General features: G+C 49.4%; 1 protein-coding gene and 1 pseudogene across 1 annotated transcript in view; one reads left to right on the forward strand and one right to left on the reverse strand.

Annotated features, from left to right (window-relative positions):
* The window catches only part of LOC135893198 (butyrophilin subfamily 3 member A1-like), a 46,700-nt pseudogene extending 37,965 nt beyond the window's left edge, over window positions 1–8,735 (reverse strand).
* LOC135893047 (butyrophilin subfamily 3 member A2-like) overlaps window positions 1–23,723 on the forward strand; it is a 308,768-nt gene that overhangs the window by 171,249 nt on the left and 113,796 nt on the right. The window lies entirely within an intron of this gene.

The following is a 23,723-nucleotide window of genomic DNA, read 5'->3' on the forward strand; positions in this document are numbered from 1 at the left end:
CCAGCTGGGGGACAGAGTCCTGCTGCGAAATTTGGGTATTGCTGGCAAACACAAGATAGCTGACAGATGGAAGGCAATACCTTACATGGTGATGGAAAAGCTGGGAGACCTGCCAGTCTACAAGATCAAACCTGAAGAGAGTCCAGGGCAGACAAAGGCAGTGCATAGAAACCTTTTGCTCCCTGTGGGGGAATTGGTAGGCACCCCTTATGAGATGAGCCACAACAGGGCAACCGGGCAGAACAAAGGTGCTAGACCAAAGCCACCATCCAATATGGACAGCTGGCCCCCTGCAGCTAACCTACCCCTATGCAGCACATCCGAGAGTGAGTCTGAGGAGGAAGACACAACCATGGTGTATACTGGAATGGAGACAAGATTTCAGCCTCGATCAGCTGAACCAAAAGAGAGTTCCTCCTCCTCCGCCCTAAACCCCATGGCAGAAATATTTCGGCCCATTTCTGACACCCCTGTGCCGCTGGTGGGACCCCCGTTTGATGCAACACACAAATTATTGGACAGTGGAGACATACAGGTGGAGGATGTCCTGGGCACCTTGGACCCTCCACTGTTAGAACTAGAAATGCAGGGGCCTATGCCAGTAGCCAAGGGACCCTCAGAGGAAACCTCTCCATCCATCGCTCAAGAGGATGTCCCCCCTACCACGGCAACAGATATTCTCAATAGACAAGACAAGGTAATAAGACCAGTAAAACGGTTAACTTATGATGCACCTGGGGTGACTAGTGAGGAGCCAATACATTTGAAGGCTAGGACTATAACAATATTTAAAAGGGGACTGGATAAATTCATGGTGGCTAAGTCCATAAATGGCTATTAGCCAGGATGGGTAAGAATGGTGTCCCTAGCCTCTGTTCGTCAGAGGATGGAGATGGATGGCAGGAGAGAGATCACTTGATCATTGCCTGTTAGGTTCACTCCCTCTGGGGCACCTGGCATTGGCCACTGTCGGTAGACAGATACTGGGCTAGATGGACCTTTGGTCTGACCCAGTACGGCCTTTCTTATGTTCTTATGTTCTTATTTAGCACACAGGCTTGTGGAAGCTAAAGTGGGTTTTCTGAGGCCCTTTGGAGGGAACCAGTGAGTTGGTATAATAGGGAGTGTGATTTGTCAGGATGACAAATTCTTGACTGGGGGGAGGATGACTTGCCCATATGACTCCAAAACTCCATCTTGGAGCTGGATTTGTATAGGAGTGAGGAGGGGGTCTCCACCCACAGGAGAAAGTCTACTTAAACCCCTGGGAGACCCCTCCATTTTGTCTTCAGCTGGCTAAAGAGATAGCCTCTCCACCCCCAAGGATACCTGAAAGAAACTGGAACAAAGGACAGTAACTACAGGGGGTGTGAGTGATTGCTGGACCCAGACTAGCAGGAGACTAGTCTGTAAAAGGAAGCTTACTGGAACTGGTGAGATTTTATCTGTATTCAGTTTTATTACTGTAATAAGCTTAGATTTGCATGTTTTATGTTATTTTACTTGGTAATTCACTTTGTTCTGTCTGTTACTACTTGGAACCACTTAAATCCTATTTTCTGTATTTAATAAAATCACTTTTACTTATTAATTAACCCAGAGTATGTATTAATACCTGGGAGGGAGGGGCAAACAGCTGTGCATATCTCTCTATCAGTGTTATAGAGGGCGAACAAGTTATGAGTTTACCCTACATAAGCTTTATACACGGTAAAATGGATTTATTTGGGGTTTGGACCCCATTGGGAGTTGGGCATCTGAGTGTTAAAGATAGGAACACTTCTGCAAGTTGCTTTCAGTTAAGTCTGCAGCGTTGGGACACGTGGTTCAGACCCTGGATCTGTGTTGGAGCAGACTGGCGTATCTGGCTCAACAAGACAGGGTGCTAGATTCCCAGGCTGGCAGGGAAAGCAGGAGCAGAAGTAAGTCTTGGCACATCGGTTGGCAGTTCCCAAGGGGTTTTCTGTGATCTACGCCCCTCAGCCTCAGTGAGGGGGAGGACCCTGGTCCCCAGAGGACAGGAGAGCCAAACCCTAGACAACAAAGGCAAAATGAAGATGGTGGAGAAGGGCCAAAGGAGTGCCCCTGTCTAGGACAGCCAGGGAAGGAGGCCCAAGGACTCTAAGGGGAAGCCCCCAGGGAGAGTCAGATCCCCCTGGGCTGGGTAACTGAACCTGAGGCCCCAGGCAGCCAGGGCGATTTCCAGACCTGTTTCTGCTGGACAGAAAGGGGGAGTAGCTGGGAGGACAATCGCTAGGCTGTGACCGGTGTAAGGACCTCTGCGTACCAGCAGACCTGTGGGGCAGTCTGCCCCCTACCCAGTTTGCCTTCTGTGGGTGGGGGATAGACAAACCCTGCGAGAAGGATCCCAGGGATCACCCAGTGGGAAGTGGTGGGCTCCCCCGGAGCAAACTCCTAGACAAAGGGAGAAGGGGCCAGACCAGGTCCCACCTGGCGGTTGCTTAAGTGGGGAGGTGTGTGGCAGGACACTGCTGGAGAAGCCCTTAATCAGCTCCTGCCACTCGAGCCCCAATCAGGGAAAATGGATTGGGGATGGGTGAACTGCCCTATGTTTGCCTGGTAACTGACTACACCTGCCAGCCTCATTAACAGGAGCTTTAAGGCTGGAAGGAAGTGAGAGAAAGGGGGGGCCAGAGACTAAGAGTGGGTGGTCAGGCTCAGAGGGACTAGGAGCCTCCTAGTCTGTTGCTGGCCATGCCTGTGGTAAGCCAAGCAGTTGTAAAGCCTGTATATAGTTGGAAATTGGTGATGGGAAACTGATCACGAATAAAGAACATGGGTGTTGCACCAGACTGAAGTGTCCCTGATTCATGGAGGAGAGGGGCCAAGGGGCCAAACCCAGAGGGGCAGAGTGTGTACCCCATTACACCTTGCATTTGGCCATGTTGAAATGCATGTGTAACAAAGTGGTAATTTTTGTAATATTTTTATGAAGTCTATGTGTGCCTCGGTTTCCGCTACATGCTGTATTGTTACTTAGGCTAGGTCTACACTACCTGCCTGAATCGGCGGGGAGAAATCGACCTCTCGGGGATCGAATTATCGCATCCTGTCGGGACGCGACAATCGATCCCCGAATCGATGCTCTTACTCCACCAGTGGAGGTGGGAGTAAGCGCCGTCGACGGGAAGCCGCGGAGGTCGATTTTGCCACCGTCCTTACAGCGGGGTAAGTCGGCTGCGATATGTCGAATTCAAATGTGCGTATCTTAAATCGACACCCCCCCCCCCCCCGTAGTGAGGACGTAGCCTTAGTGGGGAGAAAAGTCTGATATCAGTGGAGCATCTGAGAAGATAATGGCAAATCCAAGTCACTGGGACTTTGATACCTAGTAACCAATGACCATGGCTGGCCTACCTCTCAGCAGGAAGCCAAGCAGTATTTGCCCCACTGGGCCACAAAGGACTGGGGTGTGTGAGGTGGAAGCTAAGTGTGGGCTGCAGGAAGCAGCTGGGGCACACCTGAAATGGGACAGAGAGGTCAGAGGGCAGGGCGTTGGACTCTGTGCTGTCCAGGATGGACAATGCTGTAACTTTCTTTTCTCTGTGCTAACCAAGAATGTCCTGCGCTGGAGTAATGGTCTCAAGTTGCAGTGGCGGAGGTTTAGGTTGGATATTAGGAAAAACTTTTTCACTAGGAGGGTGGTGAAGCACTGGAATGGGTTACCTAGGGAGGTGGTGGAATCTCTTTCCTTAGAGGCTTTTAAGGTCAGGCTTGACAAAGCCCTGGCTGGGATGATTTAGTTGGGAATTGGTCCTGCTTTGAGCAGGGGGTTGGACTAGATGACCTCCTGAGGTCCCTTCCAACCCTGATATTCTATGTGCGTCAATCGACTAATAAACTCTTCTGTTTTACAACACTGGCTGAGTGTCACTACAAATGCTGACAGAGGAGATGCATTGCTCCCCAAGATTGTATCAGTCTCCTTTAGGGGTCTGTCTCTGTGGGACTTGCTGAACAGAGCTCTCAGTGGGAAACAGGGGTGCTGAAGGCCCAGGGGTTGAATCTAAGGAGGTGGTGAAGCCAGGTGTTTTTTCCTGGGGGGTGGGAAGTAGGACCCCTAGAGGGTCTGTCACAATGAAAGGTCCTCCCAGAGACTATTCTAAAACTGGGGTTATTGCACTGGTTCTGTGGATCTGTGACAGCATGTTATTAGGGTGAATCCCCCCTTACCAAGAGCTCCAAGTCAGTCTGTAGTACCAACCTCTCACCATCATTATTTACCTCTCCACCAATGTTTGGGTCATCTGCAAATTTTACCAGCAATGATTTAATATTTCTTTCCAGCTCATTGATAAAGCTATTGAATAGCATTGGCCCAGAACAGGTCCCTGTGGGACACTGCTAGAAATATCCCTACTGGAGGATGATTCCCCACTACAATTAATTTGAGAGCTATCAGTTAGCCAGTTTTTAATCCATTTAATGTGGGCTACATTGATTTTGATATTATTATAGGTGTTTCATGCAGCACTAAGTCAAACCCCTTTCAGAGTCTGAAACCTGGTCTACACTATAGAGTTAGGTCGGCTTAAATACATCACAGAGGACGTGAAACTCCAGTGTAGACACCACCTCCCAGAGAGGTGAATTTACTACAACCATGGAAGAACCCCTTCTGTCCCTGTAGCCAGTGTTTAAACCACAGTGTTGCTCCTGTAGCATTTCTAGTGTAGACACACCCTCAATCTCTCAGCCCAGTTACCTTTATCAACTTAATGTGTCATCTCCTCAGCCCAGCTCCTGACAGGCAGTTTATCCAGATCACAGAAACCTCCATCACCAATGGCCTCACAAATCAGATGAGAAGGACATTTCCTGTCTCAGTACCAGAAACAGGTCCTAGCTGAGTGCAATTCCCAAGTGACCGAGCCCCGCATCCCTCCCCCACTCCCATGGCGACCCCTTCTGCATGTGGAGACTCACCTGAGAGGTGAATGGCCGACTGTCGTTCGGTCTCCAGCAGGCCATTCTGCACTATGCAGCTGATGTCTCCATTGTCTTCCCCTTCTGTGACAGTGACGTGACTCACAACACTATACAGATTCTCCCTGTCCTGAGTCACGTTGGTCACAATCTCCATCACCAGGTTCTGCCAGTTCTTTCCAACCCACTGGAGTTCAGGTTTGGGGAACCAGCCTGCGGATCTACAGGCCAGTCCAATCCCCTGACCCCGGGGGCCCAGCACATCAATGAACACTGGAGCCACAGCTACAGGGAGAGACAGAGAGTGTGTGTATCAGGAAATCGTGTCTTTGGTAGCATCATATGGTTCCCCAGATACCGCTGGGTATAGGGAGCTGTGACTGCAAAACTCCATTCCCTTATATGCAAAGCCTCCCTGGGACCCCTCATCCTGACGACTCGAGAAATTAAATAATACCATCTTGTATTTCCATAGAGCACTGAGCCCTGAATTCTCACTGAGGAATGTGCAGGGTGAAACTGCTATACAGGGATCTCTGCACCTGCTGCTGAAATGCAGCCACTTTTGGGGTGTAGCCCAGCAGCTGTCAGGATCACTGCACTGCAGTACAGAGCAGGAAGTGAGGGATGGTGACCCCGCCTACATGTCTGCTCCCACTCCACCTGTGCCAACCTTCTACATACTGTCCCCTTTGGTGTCCTTCTCCCGCACTGGTAACAGTGCCCCAGGCCAAGCCACCCCTTGTGCTTGGATTTCCCTCTCCCTGTGCTGCACACAACCACCCCCCCCCTCATTTAAATCTCTCCCTAAAAGCAGATGTCTCCTGCGGAGCCTTTGCACTAGGAGCCACCAAAGGTGGGAGATGATTTAAAACAACCTCAATGTTCTGCATTATCACAGGAGGGCCCCTCACCTGGGGCTTGATGTTTCTGAACTGTACTGTCTGGGGCTACGTTACTCAGTGAGCTCCATGGCCAGAGACTGTCCCTTCCACTGCCCTTGTGCAGCACTGAACGTGGGGTCAGTGCCCAGGGAATAAAAAACAATATCCCAGCCCTTGGAAACTGCAGGGAAAGTTTTAAGGGAGGCCAAATGTACTTATGACCTCACCTGGGATTTGGGCAGAACATCGGGGTAAAGGTCCCACTCCCTCAAACAGCACCGCAACGAGTATGAGAGCTAAGGACTGTAGCTTTACATCTCGTTGAAAAGAGGTTGTTTAATGCAACACTGACCCTGTTAGCACCACAGTGGAGTTAATGCTGAGTGTGAGGGGAAAGCGCCCCCTACTGAGTCCTGCACATCACTCCCTGCAGCACAGGACCCTGCTGTTGGGCTGGGCTCAGTACAGGGGCATCTGCATGGGTACAGGAAGCTCTGGATGCCCAGACACAGTCCCCCCTGTAGTGGAGGGAGAGCCTGGAGATCTGGACCTGGTGCAAGATCTGAGACCTGAACCAGAGGATGTAAACCAAAGTCAGGCCATGTATTAAAGTAGATGCTTACAAGTTCACTGTCCAGTACATGAACTTAGCAAATTTGCTGCTAGTCTTGCCAAAACATAGGCACTCCCAAGTACTAGGCACGAGATATTTATGTAAATACTTTCCAGAAGGCTGGTACAGATAAACCCCAATCTAGCACAAGATAAGATGGCTTGACAGAACAATGTATAGAGATGTTCTGTCTGAAATATCAGGAATAAGGGGAGGTAACAAAGAGATGTCATGAAATACGTAAGGTGGTATGTAAGTTGTTTATCCTAGTTGTTTGCCTCAGTCTATAAAAGTTGGGGTATCTCACCTTAACCCTTTGTGTGGCCGAGGGGACAGCAGGGACTCCCACTGCTGACTGAGCCACTCCTGGCCACTGGGCACTCATATGTTAATGTACCTGTAACCACGGACCCAGGGCACTAGGACTGTGCCTTGAGGGCAATAAATCTGTCCGAGTGCCTTTGTCACCAAACTATTCTGATGGTTGTTCTTTATGAGTAACATCAAGGTCTGCTGAATTAGCAGGCTGTACTATCGGCTACTACTGATAACACTGGAGCTACAAGAATGGAAAAACTGAGCAGCTGGAACAGCTCCAGCAGCCTGGACATCGTTACCAAGGCAACAACATTTCATCCTTGTACACCCCTTAGTGCTCCGTCTCACCTGCAATCTTTAACTCAGTGGTGGCTTCCAGGGTCCAGTCTAGGTTCCTCACAAAGCAATGGTATGTCCCAGCGTCTGCCACTTGGAGCCGTTTCAGCTTCAGTGAGACGTTCCCGCTGCTGAACTCCTGCAGGAACAGCTCCGTCCGGGTCTGGTAACCCTCCCCCGGCAGGTCCTGGGTACCCTCATGCATGTACTCATGAACCAGGATAAATCCTGGTCCAGCTTTCCTCCACTGCACATCCATGCTGGGCAGCCCAGCTGGGGGTGAGAGCTGGCAGGGTAACACCACATCCTGGCCAACTACCCCCACCATGGGGTGCAGGGAGCCAGCCAGGGAGAACTCCTCTGAAACAGAAAACCCCAGGAACACAGTGAGTGACAAGAAAAAGGAGGGAGCATCTCTGAGCCAGGTCCCAGCCCTACAGACGCAGTGAGTGAAAGAGGAGGGGGCATCACTGAGCTAATCAAAATGTCCTCAGTCGTGCATAGCTCATAGCAGAAGGTTCCCAAAGCTGAGTCATGTGCCATTCAACTGAGTTACTCAGTCTGGACACAGGGCAGTGCAGTCATACCACCAATCCTGTCCTACAATCCCCCGGAAACTCTACCAAAGGTGCCTGTCTTGCACCCTACCTACACTCTGTTGGCAAGGAGTGGCCCCGTCTGGAAGCCACCTGCCAGGTCATAGCACCCTGAACATGGCACCCAGTTACGAGCTCTTTCCACTACAAGCAACTTCTTTGATGAACCAGTTTCAGATCCATGTAGACCCACAATGGCTGCTGAGGGGCCACCTCAGGAGACTTCTGCCTGGCCTGGGGGTATCGAGTCACTGATGGATCTTTGGGCCGATGCACGTCCCTTCCATGGATTCAATAGACCCAAAACAGAAACTCACTCCGATGGGGATTCACCGTTTTGGTGGTCAGTGTCTGGGGGAAAGTAAGCATCTGAGGGTGATTTATGTCTGCACAATAGCTGTGTCTGAAGTGTCTCCAGGCTCGTCCATTCCACCATGGGGCATGTAGAGCAATGACTACTGAGCTGCAGCACCTGACACTCACTGTGTGGCTACTGGTGGGGAGGCATAAGGGGCAGATTTTCAAAGCCACCAAGGAGATTTTGATGACCTTCCATTCATCCTAATGGGAACTGGGACCCCTATCCCTCAGGCAGGTGGGAAGATCTCAGCCTTGCAGGCCATGAGAATCCAGGCTCCCAGTGGGGCAGGTCTAGCAGCATGGTGCCTTTGGCAGGACAGGAAGGGATGAGGGTTGGGGGCTCTGGAAGCCTCTCTCAAGGGCAGAGGGAACTGTGTGACTTGCTGCAAGATCCAACAATCCTGCCACCCAGAGCTAGGACATGCCCTGGTCACCCTAACATTATCCCCACCCCACAGCCTCCTGGGCCTTACCCTTTTACACTACAGGACTGAGGAGGCCCCGGTGGGGGGGGGGGTGTCATTGGCCTCTGATGCCCCTACCCCAGCCCTGCAGGGGGCAGTGTACATGGGGGACAGGGAGGAAAATAATTGGGATTCAAACGTTTTTACCAGAGAGAGAACACGGCGTCAGGAGGAGGATCCCCAGGCTGCACACACAGAGTCGCCAATGTGTCGCCATGGGGACACCCCAGGCAGGAACCTGTTAGGAGAGAGCAGGGATGGTTAACACCTCCCCAGACTGCATGAGGGGCCGGCAGTGCAAGGAACATGCCCCATCCATTGTCTGACCTGATCCACTCTGCTCCCAGGCAGAGCAGCTCCCCAGGGACAGGAGAGGATTTCACCTCTCCCAGGCTGCCCTGCCACCTGTCCAGGCCTGGCACTAGGAATTTCCACCACTGGGAAGTGCTGGGTATCCACCCCGATTTCCTCCCCTTGTCGGTTCTCTGACCATCCATTGGTGCAAGTGTTCCCCCCCGATTCCATTGCAAGGTGAGCCTGCAGCAGAGCAGGGCCATTTCTGACGTAACCCCAGTGGTACCCACACAGCTGTCCCCCCTGCAGAAGGGGCCTGTCTCTGTGCCTGCCTCCACATGGGACAGAACGGCAGATGTGTGACCTGGGGCTCTCCACAGCTAACCGCATGAGGCCCTACAGCTAGAGTTAAAGAGCCAGGATGTGCAGCTGGGGCTGTGACAGACTCACGTGCTGTGTGGATCAGGCCCAGGGGGCCCCATCTCACACCCTGGCCACTGGGTGACATCTGGGCACCTTCTTACAGGTCAGCCTGTCCGGAAGTCACCCACCTCTGTAAGTGATGCTGGCAAGTGACATGGATGGGGCTGGCAGTGGCTATCACAGACACCAGGGGGCGCTGTCAGATACCTACTCCTCCTCCCCTGACGTCAATGGGAGACCATCACATCAGTAGAAATTACAGTAAGATATACGATGGGGATCAGGAGGGATCGTCTCAGCTCTGCTCAGAGCCTCAGGCATCCTATCCCCAATTCTCTGGTCTGTGTACACAGGGTCAGACTGGATGGACACAATGGGATCTTCTGGCCTTAGCATCTGTCAATCTATTTCTGTTTCAGTTCCAGCTCCTTCAAAGCCTATCCGTATATGTGTGGTGCATTACAAATTGCATTAGAATTGTAAACTGTCACTGTAAATGCTCTGGGGGTATTCCTGGTCCTGCTGGCAGGGGAGGGCTCTGTGTGGAAGTGTGTGATCTGGGTCCAGCAGCAGGCAGTTGTACAGAGAGCAGCCTAGAGCAAGACAGGGTGACCTGGGCCTCTCAGCTTTAGGGAGCAGCCTGCTTTGTCTCTCTCTGTTTTGGGTCCTTGTGTGTTATTCTTCTGGATTCTAAATATTAAAGCCATGTTCCACTGCAACCTTCCAGCCAGAGGATTTATGCTTATATCCAACTCCTCTGTGTGTGCCGGGAACATAACAACAGACACCCTCCCCACAAAGAGACCTCCCTTCTGAGCCCATCCAAGGTCACTTGGGAATGACATGATGTTCCTGAGGGCAGGGTTAAGACTTAAGCATTATAAGCCCCATTAGAGGAGTTGGGGGTGCAGGGTTCCGGCGGCACTTACCACGGCTCCCAGGAAGCGGCCGCCATGTCCTTGTGGCCACTAGGCACACGGGCGTCCAGGGAGGCTCCGTCCGTGCGCTGCCCTCGTGCCTGCAGGCACCTCCCCGCAGCACCTATTGGTCAAGATTCCCAGCCAGGGGGAGATGCAGAGCTGGCACTCAGGGCAGGGGCCGCAGGGACCTGGCAGCTGCTTCCAGGAGCTTCGCGGAGCCAGGACAGGTAGCCTTAGCTCCGGGCCCGCTCTGCTGCTGACCAGACTTTTAACAGCCAGGTTGGCAGTGCTGACCGGAGCCGCCAGGGTCCCTTTTCGATCCGGGGTTCCAGTCAAAAACTGGACACCTGGCAACCCTAGGGCCGGGGACCAGAGCTCTGAGTGGGGAACAGCCTCATGCAGTCCAGCAGGAGTTTTCCTGCCAGTTCCGCTGCTCTGCAGGTCCTGCCAACCCCTCTGTCTTAAAAGGGACGCAATTAACTTTCAACAGAGTTCTGCTTACTTTTTACTTTTAACTCTTGCTTCCAAAACACACAGAGATCTGAAAAAGAAAACTCAATCTATTGTGGCTCCTTTTGGAGCCCTAATAGGATTTTAATTAAGTAACATGTTTTGTTTGCATTTTTTTTTACCCCTTCTACAATATAAACTGAACATGTCCTGGGAAAAATGCACATTTTTTTCATAGTTTAACTTTTATAACATTATATTAGCCATATTATTTTTTACATAAGGTATAACTGGGTTTTTTTGTGCTTACAGAGTTTTTATGTACCCTCATCAAAGTGACAGTCTGATTACACAGAGCCATCTTAAGGCTCAGCGTTTTTAACCTTGCTTCTTTGTGTACCTTACCCTGGCTATTGCTTTAGAGGGGTACTGTATTTTTTTACTATAATTTTTATTTGCTATTTTGTTATTAAAAACAAATTTAGAATTTCTTCCCATTCTTCTGGGTTTGATTGCCCTGCTGCAGCCATGACTTTGGTTTTTAAAAATATATTGAATGTTATAAAGCATTTAGGTACCTTAAGGGTTAAATGCTAAATGCCAAAGCCAAACAACACTAGTTACCTGTGTCTGGCAAACAGTGTCTGTTAGTTTTGCAACTTTGAATGAAAGATTCAAATGGATTTTAGTGTTATTATTTAAAAACAAAACAAAACAAAAACCAATTCATTTTAAATGTACAAAACAGAGTTTTACAAACCAGGAGTGTTGATTTAGGTTCTTAAAACCTTACATATTTACACAATATATTTACACACACATTTTTAAAAAATATTTTTACATTGTTTTAATTTTTACACAGCTGTACATAGATTACATTTATATATATTTGAGGGCAGTTAATTTCCAATAGAAAGCACTTATGGTTTTTTAGCGAATTTGACTAAATTGTTTATAGTCAAATGATTTAAATTTGATTGTTTTTTTGCCTGGCTTATTTACAGACATTCCTTTGGAAAAGGGCCCATTTTTCCTTCAGAATGGCTGCAAAGAAACCAAGATTTTTTTTATAACACTTTTTAAAAACATGTTTACAAAGTTTAATTGCTTAATTCCCTCCAGCCTTTGCAGAGTTAACTTCTCACTCTCTTTCCTTAAATCACTTGCTTATTTCCCAAAATGACACCTTCATTAGTTCAGATATCACCATTCCAAGTATTGTACCAGAAATCTGAATTTCCCAAGCCTGTACTTACTCCTTTCCATACCCCTGCAGCTATGCCCCTCAGGGCTCCCAACCTGTTTTTTAATTTCTTTATTGTTGCCTTTATTTGTTTGGGTCCGATCCTGCTTTCCTCACTGAACCATCCCTTCCCATGAGCACAGGTTTTGTTCCACTAACCATTTAGCAAGGAGGGTGGACTCCTTAACTATCCCCCACCCCTCCTGGTCCCTTTTCTTAAACATTTTTCTTAAAATTGTGAAATCACAATATTTCACACTTATATTCTTTAGAGTGAGGTCTTAGAGAAATCTACTTCTTATTTGCCAATGCTTGTGCTAGGACTTACACAACAAAAAAAGTTTATACCCACTAAAAACTCTGCCTCACAGAGCAGGAAGGGGGGAACGCTAAGCCCCTTACCTTTTGAGCTCTATCCTGCTATGACTGAGGGCATATTCACCTATATTTTTTCCCCCCAACGGATGGGTAGGAGCAAGGACTCTAATTCTTCCCCTATTGCCTGGCACGTCTACGACCGGGGGTGTGCACACCTGAATGATCGATCACTTCATACGTATGGTATACCTTTTAGTAATATTTTCAACAATCACGGTGCATGTCTTCCCCCTTTCACAATTCTCCACCAAAAATGTTATGCTTATAAGAAGCACACAGGATTTTTTTAGGGCAAAAGGCAATACACTGCATTTATTGAAGATACAACAATTAGTGTATGCATTTAATTATACACACACACAGTGTTCCGCCAGTCAATGTTATAATTATTAGAGTCTGGGTCAATCTAGAGGCCAGCTAGGTTGATCACGAGTAGGTAGGAGCGGGGTTTTGTCAGTCGCCACATGATGCTCCAGGGAATTCTTGGAAGTATGGACCCAAAGTTTTATGGCAAGTTACCCTGTTTATATAGTGATTTTTTTTTATTGGGATCAACCAGTTTTGCACTGTTATGCTGTAATTAATTGTTGTTTGATGAGTGCTTGTTTTTTAAATATATATATTTTTTTAATTATTTTTTTAGGGAGTTATTTTATACCGGTTTTCATTACAGCTATTTTGTTTCTATTGATAGGTGCTTGTTTTATTTTTAGAGTTGTTAATTTGCCCTTTTTATATATTTTAATAGGGGCGTGTTGCAGCCTTTTGGTGCCCTTGTGTTTGTTTTGGGGATTTGTTTAGAACATTTGGTTCAGTGATGGCTTTTATATATATATATGTATATATATATATTTTAACATACACATTTTTTATTTACATACAAAACAGAATTGATTTACACAGAACATTTTGACCAGGAACATTAAATTGCAATGCAAAAGGAAAACAATTATTGCATTCCTTTACTTATTTTAAAATGCTAAACCTACAACAAAGTGGTGACCCTAAAAGGTCTGTTATTGCCTTGAAATCAGCTCAGCTACAAAATTATACAAAATACAAACATAAAATCCTACTACTACATAGCTACGCTGTGTTCTTTATCCTCCTGCCAGGCACGGCTCAACATTTCTGTGTTCATAATACTGTCCCTTATGAGGGAGCCTCTCTACATTATAATCTAGCACAAACGTATCTCTACAACTGACACCTAGGTGCTGAGGGAAGAAGTGAGAGTGACGGGGGGGAAATCCTTGTTAATTCCCCCACCCTTCTGGGGATGAGAGGGGGCCCATGTGCTGGCCGGTCTTTCTAGGAGGGGAAGGCAGGACCCAGCCACAGCCACTCCAGTGGGTGGGGGCAGGTCTATAGGCGGGGGGGGGGGGGGGAGGGCATGACAGGGAGAGCCTAGGACCAGGCATTGCTTTAATCCAGCCCCACCCTCAGCAGAGCTCCCAGCCCCAGCTGGCCCTGTAAGGAGGAATTGGAGTTTGACCCCCTGCCGAGTGCTCTCTATTATCATTGCATCTCCGGCCCCGCCCCAGAGCAAAGGGTGAGCGTAGGTTTCTGGGCCATTTTATTACCTATTTGCCTTGTGCAAAGCGGGGCTCTGAGAGAGCCACAGAGCTGAGGCCTGGCAGGCGCTGAGCATTCTGGGAGGCTGGTGAAAATGGGGATTTTTTTTTTTAGGAAAATTTTGTTTTCATTCAAAAGTTTGCCTGAAATCATCCAATATTCTGACAAAATGACTCAAAACAAAGCAGTAATGGTTTCAAATAGATTGGAAATTCAATTAAGATCAATTCCTCTGCATTTCACTGGCTGGCTTAGGCAGCTGCCTGCTTAGTGTGCTGGCTTCCGAGGGCCCTTTGGTAGTTGACCATCTCTACCCAGACATTGTACGGGGAGCCTGCGTGCCAACTCGGGGCTGTGAAGTCCCCTAGGCAGCAGGGTACTTGGGAGTCAGGCCCTGCAATGCTGTGACTCCAGCCCTAAACTCCTAAATCACTTAAGTGGTTATGAAGAAGTTAACCACCAGCCAGCACAGTCGGAACCCCCCCGCCCGCCCGCCACGTTCCTGCAGATGAACAGTGTGAGCTCCAGACACACAATAGAAACCAACACACAGCAACACCCAGGACACCTCTTAAACCCCCAGAGCTTCCCAACTTCTGATCAACAAATCCAGCTCTCCCCAGAGGAGCTTAGCCCAGCCAGGGCCCTTATGGCCTCTCTGCACACGACAATTGCCTGGTGCTAGAGTGTGTGTTAACAGCACTAACCACTCAGGGTGAAATCCTGGCCATACTGAAATCACTAGGCCTGTTCCCATTGGTCTCTCCAGGACTTAAGACTCAGTGTAGACACAGGTGCCACCACAATAACAACACTAGAGTGACTCCTGGGGTCACCATGGCCAGCTGACATGATACTGACCACAGACGTCCTTTTCCACACCAAGAACAAAACCATGTTCAGCACAGTGCTTGTCACACCAGGCTAGTTACTGCTGTTGTGTATGATTTGCATTACAGTATTAACGAGGAACCCCAGTCAGGGGTCAGGGCCCCACTGTGCCAGGTGCTGTACAGACATGTAACAATGACAGTCCCTGCCCCAGAGTACTCACCGTCTGACTCTAAATGTCAGACAGGACAGAGCCAGTGGGTGAAATAGACAAACCCCTCCGTGGTGAGGGGCTGGGAGGACGAGATAACAAGACAGAAGAGAGAGCGTAGCAGGGAAGCTGAGTCCCAGCTGGCTGCTAGCCTAGCCAGCGCCAGGCGGCAGCACTCAATAGACCCCATGGCAGAGGTAGCTCCTAGGGGGGATTTTGAGGAGGGGAAGATGAACTTTGAGGAAGGGCTTTGTGAACTTTGGTGGGGAGCTGTTCCCGTACATGGCGGCAGCGTGGGAGAAAGCACGGAGGTGCCTGAGGGGACAGGGACAGGCCAACATTCAAGGCTGCTATTGTTGGCAGAGCGTGAGCTGATGATTTGATGAACTACTAGGTCTGACAATAAGTTATCTAACACCACAAATCCCTCCAGCACAGACCAGGCCTGTGATTTCAGTGTCCTGTGCTGGATTAACTCATATTCCAACACAACGTAATGTCCCATGGAGACGAGGCTTGAAAGGGTCTGAGCCCAGCTAGGCTCAGCTACACCTGATACCAGACTGAGCTCTTTGGGCACGGACGGTCTCTCACAGTCTGTATGTGTCACCTGGCACAATGGGGCCGTGATCTCAGCTGGGGCCTCTAGGTGCTACTGTAAAACACATAATAATAACAAGCAGGAAGCACTTTCCATTTAGATCTCTGAACCAAATAACCGCCTCCCTGCCTTCCCCCCACCCAACTTCTGGCCTGGCAGCCCCTACTCCTAGGGCATCAGCAGGGCAGGGCTGTGAGGCCCTTTTGAAGAGGCACCAATTCAGCCGTGCTCCTCATCACATCCTCCAGGGAAAGGCCACAAGGAACCCCAGAGGGCCACACCCTGCAGTGAGGGGATAACAAGCTGAGCAGTGAATCACACCCACCATTGGGGTTTGCCCAGCACTGATGGGAGGTGGGAACATGCCATGGGAGTGGGGACGTGCTCCCAGGGGGCAGGAGTGTAAGTACCCCTGAGAGCGAAGGATCAGGGGTAATAACGGGGAGGGACCTACCTTAAGGATTCAGCATGTTCCAGAAGATGCCATGCAGCGAGCCAGGGGTCCCGGTGCCACACAGAGTGCCCAAGGAACTGAACTGACGTGTTGGGGCAGAGGGGGAAATGGATCCCAGAGCTGTGTGTGAACTCTGACCAAGGGAAAGTGAAAGCACCAGGGCACCTGTCACACATTAACTTGCCAGAGGTATTATCTGGCCAGGATCCAGGGCAGGTGTTGGGTTACCTGTGGAGACATGGTGAGCAGCTAGGAATTTATATGCCGCTGGGGTTCCCATTCATCCTCCCATCACTCGGGAGGCCCATGGCAGCTAAGCACTGAATCTGCTCATCCCATTCCCTTTCCTCACCACCAAGCTGCCTTTCATGTCCCAGCCTGTGCAGCACTGTGGGGGCATTAGCAGGGTGGGGGTGTCAAGGCTGTATCCCCACTTTGAACTTTAGGGTACAAATGTAGGGGCCTGCATGAAAACTTCTAAGCTTATCTACCAGCTTAGCTCTGGTCCACTGCCACCATCTCAAGAATTCCCTCCCTGGGAAGCCTTGAGAAACCTTTCACCAATTCCCTGGTGAATACAGATCCAAACTCCTTGGATCTTAAACAAGGAGAAATTGACCCTTCCCCCCTCCTTCCTTTCACCAACTCCTGGTGAATACAGATCCAAACCCCCTTTGGATCTTAAAACAAGGAGAAATCAATCAGGTTCTTAAAAAGAAGGCTTTTAATTAAAGAAAAAGGTAAAAATCATCTCTGTAAAATCAGTATGGAAAATAACTTTACAGGGTAATCAAACTTAAAGAGCTCAGAGGAACCCCCTCTGTCTTAGGTTCAAAGTATAGCAAACAAAGATAAGCACTCTAGTAAAAGGTACATTTACAAGTTGAGAAAAACAAAGTAAATCTAAGACGCCTTGCCTGGCTTTTACTTACAATTTTGAAATAAGAGAGACTTGTTTAGAAAGATGGGGAGAACCTGGATTGATGTCTGGTCCCTCTCAGTCCCAAGAGCGAACAACCCCTTAAACAAAGGACACACACAAAAGCCTTTCCCCCCCCCCCAAGATTTGAAAGTATCTTGTCCCCTTATTGGTCCTTGGGGTCAGGTGTCAGCCAGGTTACCCGAGCTTCTTAACCCTTTACAGGTAAAAGGATTTTGGAGTCTCTGACCAGGAGGGATTTTAGTACTGTACACAGGAGAGCTGTTACCCTTCCCTTTATAGTTATGACAGGGGGACACACAGAAAACAGCAACCCAAGGGGCTAAAGTTCAGTGAAAAGCAATGCAAGTGGCTTCATTGTGGGCAGGAGGCGGAGGATAGAACAGCCCCAATGATTTCTAAGGAGGAGTTGTTGTGACAGTGGGTACAAGTGCTTTTACTAGGGGTCATCAGTAGGATTTGAATTCAAGATCTGCCATGGCACAGCACAGGCCTCGGCCACTTGAGCTCTGTTAGCACTTCTTATCTGCAGCGATTGAACCTAAGCCCTATAGAGCAAAATACCTGGGTTACTATCACCTGGCTAAAGAGAGAAGTTGCTACCTTCCTGCCTGTAGCCACCCCAGAAACCTAATTTCTGTTCTCATAAGTATAGGAGCCCAGCTGGGTTAGCGGGAGTTACACCTGGGACCTGATCCAGCTCATCTTGTGTGAGAGCCTGTTTAGAACTGGCTGGCTGTGCCATTCTGGGTGTTTGTTGTGATCCGGACACACCCTGCCCAAGACAAATGGGAGTGTTGGCCCAGTGACCAGATCACTGCTGGGAAGGGAGGCTGGGTGGGGTGAAACATTTGAACTACCCAGTGAGGTTCCTGCAGGAACTCGCCTGTCTCTGAGACTCAGCCAGCAAGATCTCCATGGCTCTGAGGACTGGGCAGCACACAGCCTGGACAACGAGCATCCCGCCGGGCCCATGTACACCTTCCCCGATTCACATTTGCCCCCAGAACAATTCAAGGTTCCTCCCAAGTGTCCTGGGTATCACAGCATCCTTCCAGCCGGAGGGGAAAAATTCCACAGCCTGTCTGGCCAATGCGTTAACCCCTAAGAGGTCGTAGGAGCCTCATGCAGGACAAAGGGCAGGATGGAGGATGACAGATTCCAATAATGAGGACATAAACATGATGCACTCTGGGGCAGGTGGAGATGTTCTTTTTTTCCTGAGGAAAACTGAGATGAATTTCCATTGAAACTTTCAACAAGAAAATTGTAACTTTTCATTAAAAAACTGAACACCTGAGAAGTGGGGGGAAACTTTTCAGCTGAAAACTTCCAAATAATGAAAAATTTGGAGGGGTGTGTGTGTGTGGAGGAGGAGGAATGGTTTTGTAATGAGCAAGCAGACACTTTACTTTCTCTCTTTCTCTCTCTCTCATTTAAAGTCAAAATCTCGTCTTCTATCAAAAAAGGTCTTGATGTAAAAATTTCAGCTGACCCGGTTCACAAGCTGGGAAGCTCTGGGGGTTTAAGTAAACCACATTAAACCCCTGTGTGGATGCTCTTATTCAGAATTAAAGTCAACTTAATTTGATTTAGCTCTATCCGGGCGTTCCAATCATCCTCAGCCCCTGGAAATGGTTCAGGCACAAAATCTGGGCGTTTTGGTCTTCCCACTCCTGGGGCTCCCTGCTGCATGTCTCCCTCTTCCATGCTGTCATCTGCCATTTACCTTCCCTGCTAGTGGCTGATCCCAGGGCTGTCCCAGTGTCACAGGACTGTGGGTCTCCTGCTTGGTGGGGTGGCCCAAGCAGGCAGAGTGCCTGGAATGACGATGCAGATATGAACTCAGTAACAGCAGCGCAGGTGTTCCTTGCTGGGTGAGGGGACAGAGGCAGCTCCCCTCCCTAGGGTGACAGATGTCCTGATTTTATAGGGACAGTCCCGATTTTGGGGTCTTTTTCTTATATAGACTCCTATTACTCCCTACCCCATGTCCTGATTTTTCACATTTGCTGTCTGGTCACCCTACCCCTCCTGTGGCTGGTCCTGCTGACTTCAAAACCACTTTCACTTCCCCTAGGTAGCAAAGGAAGCACCCTCTCCCCTGCCCATCCTTTCAGGTTTACTTCCTTACTGGAGGGGGCCGTCCCCTCTGAGAGCAACAACACCCTTTAGGGGCTGTCTGTGAATGTGCCCCGTACACAGATCCAGCCAGAAAAGTAATTCAGGTGCAGTATTTTGGTGATTAACACCATAATTTACAGATTATCATAGCATTTAAGTACAAAACCTGTTTTAAAATGGGCTCTTCACTTTGTGAATCACATAAACCCAGACTGCTCTGATTATTAACATTATAGTAGCACCTAGAACCCCAGTCACAGACCAGGACCCCATTGTGCTAGGTGCTGTACAAACTCAGAACATAAAAACAGTCACCCACCATGTAGATCAGCAGCAGTATTTAAACACGTAGGTGTCAGATGCCCAATTTAGGCCCTTTTTAATCCAGGCCAGCTAAGGAGAAGGACATGACAAACACCTTCACAATGGGTTATACAAGTATTCACTTGTCAGCAGTAGAATATTGGTGATCAGGAATTGTGGCTTCTACCCCAGGTCTGGGAGAGAAATGTGGCTTATAGTGGTTAGAATTAGGCTAATTCCTCGGTTAGTCTATAAGGTGCCACAGGACTCTTTGTTGCTTTTCAAACTGGGTTAGTCACTCTGAAAGGTGGTGTGGCATACCAGTCACTCAGAGTGGGGTTTAGTTATCTTAGAGACCTGGGTATCTCTGTCTCTATTTTAGCCATGCCACATTTGTTGTCATCGTATTAAAATTTGGCAGCTTCAGACTGGCACACAAATTTAAAGTTATAATTTTAAAGTACTTTTTAAAAACAAATATGCCACATTCTGAACTAAAACTGGTTTTCTTGGAATTCCTATTACAGAAGGCATGATATATACAGATGTGGACCATATCTCTGACTGGATCTTTCTGCTAGTGGAGTATATAGAAATGTGAGACATTTCCCAGGGGGAAAAAATCACCAACATACCTATTTTTCAACAGTTTATCATAAACTTTCCAGAACTACATATTGTACAATCAATAAACCAAACAGTCCATCACTGACTAAAGATTATAACCCAGATTTTGTTTAATTAAAACTCACTTAAATACACAAGATATTCATTTTTTCCACTGTCAAAAACACAAATGTCTTGAAAACAAGCCTAGCTATGGTGCAACTATCACTGTACTTAATTTAGAAAGTATCAGAGGGGTAGCCGTGTTAGTCTGGACCAGTAAAAATCAACAGAGTCCTGTGGCACCTTCTAGACTAACAGACATATTGGAGCATAAGCTTTCGTGGTTGAAAACCCACTTCGTCAGATGAATGTGACGAAGTGGGTATTCACCCATGAAAGCTTATGCTCCAATATGTCTGTTAGTTTAGAAGGTGCCACGGGACTCTTTGTTGCTTTTTAATTTAGAAAGATTCCAGCTGCCAGTTATGTTCTGCTTCCATACCCAATGGTGTCAGTTCAGTCCACTGACAAGAGGTGATATTTTCCATTACAGAGGGTGGGAAAAAAGATCTTGTGGCTAACACCCACTGCTTGGTGGACTCCTGGGTTCTATTCCTAGCTTTGTCACTGACTCACCCTGTGAGCTTTGCTAAATCCCCTCCTGTCTGGTGCCTCAGTTTCCCCCTCTAAAGCCAGGGCAAATAACATCTGTGTGCTTCATACCGGTGTTAACAACCAGCCCAAATCTGAAAGCAGACATGGAAATGACAACAAACCAGTGTGTGCACAGAGCCAGTGTCTGACCCTACAATAACAAAGCAGCATGTACAGCCGCAGCACTCAAAAGACCCTTGTATACAAGAAGCAACATTGTTGCCAAAAAATATTGTAAAATAACACTGCCATTGCCAAACACACCCAGGGTAAAAACCAACAGAAAAATTATTTGAAAATCCAGTGTGCTCACCTCACTACCTCGGCTAATATTAGCTGCATCCTTGGAGCTCTGGGCCACCGCTCTCTGGCATTCCCTAATATCTCAGGTTCAAGGGCCTCAGCGTCTGTTCCAGGGCATAGACAGAGACCATGGGACAAGGCCTGCTTTCCTCCAGTAGCTCATTCAGGGTGTGTCCACTGCTGTGACTGCCACTGCCCCCACTTCCCTCAGTCACATGTTACAATGTCACACGTCCTAACTTGAGGGGGGACGCAGTGGGATTGCTCCCTCCACCCCACTCCCCTAGCTATGCATGACTTCAGTTTCTCACTCACTCTGCTGTAGGGGAAATAGCTGAACCCCTAGGGGGAAAAGGCCCAACCCACAGACTGGCCCTTATCTCAGCAGTGGGGTTTACAAAAGAAACCAACCCAGAGGGATGAATTTTGGGGAGACAAGGAGTTTCTGCTCTGGGGCAGAGCTGGGGAAACAAAGCAGAGAAATACAGGGAGGTCCCCCCAAAACAGTGAAGTCTCCTTCCCTGCCCCAAAGAACAGTCTCACGCCATGTGGGGGTTTCAGTCTGAGCAGGCTGCCAAGTTATACATGGAAACAACTGGGGATTCTCATTCCACTTCACTGTTGTTCTTATCAACAAAACCAGCATTCATGAGCAGACCTACAATAACAATCCAGTGCAACCCCAGCTCCAGCACTCACAAGCAACCCTACACAACAAACCAGAGTGATTGCAGCCCATACACTCACAAGCAACACTACAAAAACAAACCAGCAGGAGTGGTCCCAACAGCTCACAAAAAGACCCTATGACAACAAACCAGTATGCATGCAGTCCCAACATATCAGTAACCTCAGAACCTATGGAGAACCCTACAATCAGGGCCGGCTCCAGGCACCAGCGAAGGAAGCAGGTGCTTGGGGCAGCCAATGGAAAGGGGCAGCACGTCCAGGTGTTCGGCGGCAATTTGGCGGCGGGTCCCTCAGTCCCTCTCTTCCTCTTTGAGCTGCTGCCGAAGTGCCGCCGAAGAGGAAGAGAGGGAGCGAAGGACCTGCACCGTCAAATTGCCACAGAAGAATAAAGCGGCGTGATTGAGCATGCACCGAAGTGCCAACGATCGGCTTTATCTTTTTTTTTTTCTTTCACTTCGCCGCTTGGGGCGGCAAAAAAGCTGGAGCCGGCCCTGACTGCAGTCCAGCCTGTGTGTGAGGAGGCGGGGAGGGAGGGAAGTGGGGCCCGGGATGCAGGGAGGGGGGAGGGGTCCTGCTGCCGCTGCTGCTCTGCTCTGAGTCTCCCCAGGGCGGCGCGGCATTTCCCCGCTCGAGTGTGCTGTGCAGGGCGCCGCCGGGCTGGTCAGGGGGCGTGGATCCCGGCTCGCGCGCTGACAGGGCGAATGGCTGGGCAGACCAAGCTGCCAGGGAACTGCCGCCACCCCCTCCTGCCCCCCGGAGCCAGCCCGCTGCGCACCTCCCTTGCCTCAGCCCCGCGCTGCCTGCCCTGGGTGGAGAGAGGCAGAGCCCGGCTCCGAGTGCCAGGGGACCCCCGCGGCTCGGGCACCTGCGGGGGTCAGTGTCTGTCCTCTCGGCTCTGCCTGCATGGGGCTGGGGAAGCAGCTGTCAGCGCCTGCCCCTCTCAGCCCTTGCACCCCCAATCCCACTCGCAGCCCCTCCACTTATACCTCCCCCCATCGCTCCTTCGCCACACCCCTTCCCCTTGTACTCTCCCTTCACCCGCACCTCTCCCCTTGTACCTTCCCGATCCCTCTCCTCCCACACCTCCCCCTTCCCCTGCACCTCTTCTCCTGCAACCCTCCTGATACCCCCTCTCCTCCTCCACCTTCCTCCGTGAGCACATCACACCCCGCTTCTCTGCCAGTGTAGAGCCCCCAAGCACCCCCACACCCGCTCCTCTGCCTGAACCCTCTTTACTAGATCCCCATCCCTTTCCAGGTACAAGGTTTGAGGGTTAGTCCCTATGCCTTCCATGTGCATTTGGAGCACTAAAGATGGGGTTGCGGGGGATGGAGGGGTGAGATTTATACTAAAGTGAAATAAAAATAGGAGAAACGGTTTGATCCCCACGGCAAGTGTAAACAGGATTGCTGTGGTGAACGAGGAGGTCACGTTTGGGGGTGTGGGAGCCCAGGGCTGGGGCGGCAGGAGGTGTGGGTGGGGTGGGGGAAGAGAGAGCCCAGGGCTGGGGCAGCAGGGGGTGGGGGAGGGCACTGAATCATAGAATCATAGAATATCAGGGTTGGAAGGGACCTCAGGAGGCCATCTAGTCCAACCCCCTGCTCAAAGCAGGACCAATTCCCAACTAAATCATCCCAGCCAGGGCTTTGTCAAGCCTGACCTTAAAAACCTCTAAGGAAGGAGATTCCACCACCTCCCTAGGTAACCCATTCCAGTGCTTCACCACCCTCCTAGTGAAAAAGTTTTTCCTAATATCCAACCTAAACCTCCCCAACTGCAACTTCAGACCATTACTCCTTGTTCTATCATCTGGTACCACTGAGAACAGTCTAGATCCATCCTCTTTGGAACCCCCTTTCAGGTAGTTGAAAGCAGCTATCAAATCCCCCCTCATTCTTCTCTTCTGTAGACTAAACAATCCCAGTTCCCTCAGCCTCTCCTCATAACTCATGTGCTCCAGCCCCCTAATCATTTTTGTTGCTCTCCGCTGGACTCTTTCCAATTTTTCCACATCCTTCTTGTAGTGTGGGGCCCAAAACTGGACACAGTACTCCAGATGAGGCCTGACCAATGTCGAATAGAGGGGAACGATCACGTCCCTCGATCTGCTGGCAATGCCCCTACTTATACAGCCCAGAATGTAGTTAGCCTTCTTGGCAACAAGGGCACACAGTTGACTCATATCCAGCTTCTCGTCCACTA

The sequence above is a fragment of the Emys orbicularis genome, chromosome 21, assembly GCF_028017835.1.
Source record: "Emys orbicularis isolate rEmyOrb1 chromosome 21, rEmyOrb1.hap1, whole genome shotgun sequence".
In the NCBI taxonomy this organism is placed as follows: domain Eukaryota; kingdom Metazoa; phylum Chordata; order Testudines; family Emydidae; genus Emys; species Emys orbicularis.